The 4,320-nt window shown below is 35.0% G+C and overlaps 1 pseudogene; it reads right to left on the bottom strand.

The window, feature by feature from the left end:
• Nucleotides 1-1,888: 1,888 nt before the first annotated feature.
• The window catches only part of LOC106750105, a 9,541-nt pseudogene continuing 7,109 nt past the window's right edge, over nucleotides 1,889-4,320 (bottom strand).

Raw genomic sequence — 4,320 nt, 5'->3', positions numbered from 1 at the left:
GATGAGCAGTAAATTGTTTTGTAATTTATGTAGTTAAAAAATGTTTTGAGTAGCATAAATTATGTTTATGAAATGTTGTAAAGATATATAAAATAAATTGAGTATTGTTTTTTTCAATTTGAAGCATCTTAAATTATGTTAAATGGACTTGGGCTCTTTCAAATTTTATAAGGAATCTGGTTGATAATTTTGAAATTGGCCTAACTTTATTCTTGGTAAGAAAACGCATATTATTCACTTAATAATTGTCATTATTTAAATAGGAACTATAAATTTAANTGATTTCTTCAAATCCTTTTCACACACACAAAATATAGATGAGCAGTAAATTGTTTTGTAATTTATGTAGTTAAAAAATGTTTTGAGTAGCATAAATTATGTTTATGAAATGTTGTAAAGATATATAAAATAAATTGAGTATTGTTTTTTTCAATTTGAAGCATCTTAAATTATGTTAAATGGACTTGGGCTCTTTCAAATTTTATAAGGAATCTGGTTGATAATTTTGAAATTGGCCTAACTTTATTCTTGGTAAGAAAACGCATATTATTCACTTAATAATTGTCATTATTTAAATAGGAACTATAAATTTAACTCCTTTAGATACACTTAAGCAGTATGACTCATTAGTATCCTGTACGTATATTTTTAATTGCATTGAAACACAAACCCTTAAATATCTCAATTTAAGTATAAATAGACTTAGGCCACTTTCAAAATAAACTGCTCATATATATGTGTGTGTGTGTGTTTGTGTGTGTGTGTATCACATAGAGAATACAATGAATCATGTTAATATCATTCTGACGAACTATTAGTTTTTCTCTATTTCTTGTATTGTACTTAAACTTCTAACAAAACGTTGTCATTATTAGCATTAATTTGCATTGTTCAGGCGCGTGTGCACGAAGGATTAGACTCAATATTCCATGACAGTGACAGGCACTGTACTTCAAACGACACTGTGAAAATGAATTATCTTGAGAGAGTTATACTGGAGACAATGAAGCTCTGTGCTTCGTTACCATTAAGCGCTAGAGACCTTCATAAAAATGTAAGTTGGTAAGTAATTGGTAAGCTAATCCTAATAAGTTTGATCATGTCATCAGTCAACGCGTATATGTGACTGTGTATCTTTTAAGTACACGCACTATAAATTTTACTGTCACATGTCGAAAGCAATCTTTACTCTAAATCTTATGGGCAATTATATTGTTCCAAGGGAACTTTTGTTGGAAACATTTTTTTTATCATTATTTTTTGAAATAATTAGCCATTCCGAAACTTTTGACAGGCCATGTATAATTTGTACAATATATTATAAATATATAAATATATTATAAAATATAATAATATCATTTTTAACATAAATATATAAATATATTATAAAATATAATAATATCATTTTTTTGCTGAAGATGTCATTTCTGATTTTGATTTCGGAATTTAGTAATACTGACGTCAGATTTGTGTTCAGCGACCCAAATAACCCACGGATACCAATTTTAAAAATATTTACTTAATAATTTATTGAGTTGTCAATTTTTCACCATTTTGGCAACGCATATTCTCATTGTCAAAAAGTGTTCATCTTCAAACTTTTATAACTCGAAAAGAAATTTGTACAAAAATAAAATATCGAAATTTCAAAACAAAAGATATCGCTTTAAGATGACTCTGAGAGAATATTAAGAACATAATTTGGTCAGCCATAATAACGCCTTGAAAATGACGAAAATCACTGTTTTTGGCCCGTAATATCCCATTTATCTCAAAAACCTGATGTGATGGACGTTTTTGATGGCAGATTCAGATTCAACGATAAAAATTACGTAAGGAGTCACTACTCTGCTTCTTGTATCTTAACCTTGTGCCTGTGTAATTTAATTCAAATTCGTGATTTCTTTTTTCGTTGCTCAATTTTGATGTAGAATCCATCAGGCCTCTTTAGGACAATCTCTGCTAGCAGAACAAAGTCTTGATATAACACATCAGAAGTAATGCGATAATTCCTCAATATTGTCGACAACAAAACCGTCAATTTTAACATAGCATATTTTTATCTCAAGAACGACGTACGGGAAAAAGAATCAAAGTTTAACAGATTATTAATTAACAGATGTGACAGTATAATCAATATTATTCGTGCTACGTTAATAATAAGTCCTGAAATGCTTTGGTATATATATGTTCTTCTTTAACTTGGACCGGCGTTGAAGGGAATTAAAGCGTAGATGTCTCTCTGCCGCATGTTATCCGGTAGGAAATTGTCCGGAATAAAAACTAACGGATTTGGATAATATTTTTCTGTGCGGTGTAGCACGAATAGAAATATTATTAGGTTGGCGCAAATGAAATGGCCGTTTTCACTGTTTTGAATTTCCCACCCCTATAGATGACTCTTCGTTCATACAGAAGACGGTGTATATATACTGTATAAAAACTACATGATCCACATGTGATTTAGCGCACATAAGCTTATTTATATATTTTATTGTTAATCATAGAAGTTTGCATTAACGCCGTAATCGAAAATAGAGAAATTCGTATAATTTACTTACACAAGTTCAAACTTGGTCATACTGCAGCCGAGGCAACGCCTAACATTCATTCTGCATTTTGTGAAGGTACTGTAAGTGAAAAAACGACGAAACGTTGATTTGAAAAATTTATTTCTGGGGACACAAACCTCGACAATTTGTCTCGCGGACGCGCACCTCCTGTCATTAATGACGTTGTTTTCGAGGAGATGGTTGAAACAAATCACAAGTTAACAGTCTGAAAGATTGTCAAAAGAGTCAAAGTTGATCATTCAATTGCCGTCCGATATTTAAACAAGTTGGGAAAAGTGAAAAAGTTCGATAAATGGGTCCCTAATGAAATCATAAAGAGAGACAAATTGAGACGTTTGGAGATCTGCATTTCTTTGCAGTTGCTACAGAATACAGATGGAATTTCACACAGGATTGTGACTTGTGATGAAAAATTGATTTTGTATGACAACCACCGACGTTTTGCGCAGTGGTTAGATGCGAATGAGGCTTCAAAATATTAGGTCTAGTAAAAAGTAATCCATTATTTTTCCAATAGAGAAATTTACTAATCTGTATCTCGCGTTGTATAAGTCCGATCGGATTACGCCAGATGGCGTTAGAAAGATAAGATTTCGTACTAAAAAAACCTCTCAGACAGTTTTGTGATAGCTTGACTGAGTATTGTTTGAGCGTGCGTCAAAGATGGACACCAGCAAAGAGAAAATACGCCATATTTTACAGTTTTTCTTCGATAAAGGCGAAAACGCAAGCCAGGCCGCTAAAAATGTGAATAGTGTTTATGGTCCTGATACTGTACGAGCCAATCACGTGCAAATTTGGTTTCGTCAATTCAGTTCCGGTAATTTTGATGTCAAAGATGCACCACGCTCCGGGAGGCCAATTGTCGAAAATGTTGATAAAATAATGGAAATCGTCGAGTCCGACCGTCATGTAAGCACCGTTTCGATTGCCAAGGAGGTAAACATTGCACAAAAACCGTTTAGAACCATTTAAATGAANAAACCGTTTGGAACCATTTAAATGAGGCTGGATTCAAAAAGAAGCTCGATGTGTGGGTGTCACACGAGTTAACGCAAAAAAACCTCATTGATCGAATTTCTATCTGCGAATCGCTGCTGAATCGCAACAAAATCGATCCATTTCTGAAGCGGATGGTTACTGGTGATGAAAAGTGGGTCAATTACGACAACTTCAAGCGAAAACGATCGTGGTCGAATCGTGATAAGCCGGCGCAAACGGTAGCCAAGCCAGGGTTGACGATCAAGAAGATTTTGCTGTGTATTTGGTGGGATTGGCAGGGAATTATCTACTATGAGCTGCTCCCTTACGGCCAAACTCTTAATTCGGACCTGTACTGTCAACAATTAGACCGTCTGAAAGAAGCAATCGCCCAGANGTGGTCGAATCGCGATGAGCCGGCGCAAACGGTGGCCAAGCCAGGGTTGACGGTCAGGAAGATTTTGCTGTGTATTTGGTGGGATTGGCAGGGAATTATCTACTATGAGCTGCTCCCTTACGGCCAAACTCTTAATTCGGACCTGTACTGTCAACAATTAGACCGTCTGAAAGAAGCAATCGCCCAGAAGCGGCCAGCTTTGGCCAATAGGAAAGGAATTGTGTTCCATCAGGATAACGCCAGGCCACACTCATCGATAGTGACTTGCCAGAATCTCCGGGAGCATGGTTGGCAGGTTCATTTGCATCCACCTTATAGTCCGGACCTGGCACCAAATGATTACCACCTGTTCCTGTCTATGGCGAATTT

Source organism: Dinoponera quadriceps, unplaced genomic scaffold, assembly GCF_001313825.1.
Source record: "Dinoponera quadriceps isolate SergipeBrazil2010 unplaced genomic scaffold, ASM131382v1 scaffold4996, whole genome shotgun sequence".
NCBI classification, from domain to species: Eukaryota; Metazoa; Arthropoda; class Insecta; order Hymenoptera; family Formicidae; genus Dinoponera; species Dinoponera quadriceps.
Note: the sequence above shows the minus strand (reverse complement) of the source record. Positions and strands in the feature narration are given on the sequence as shown.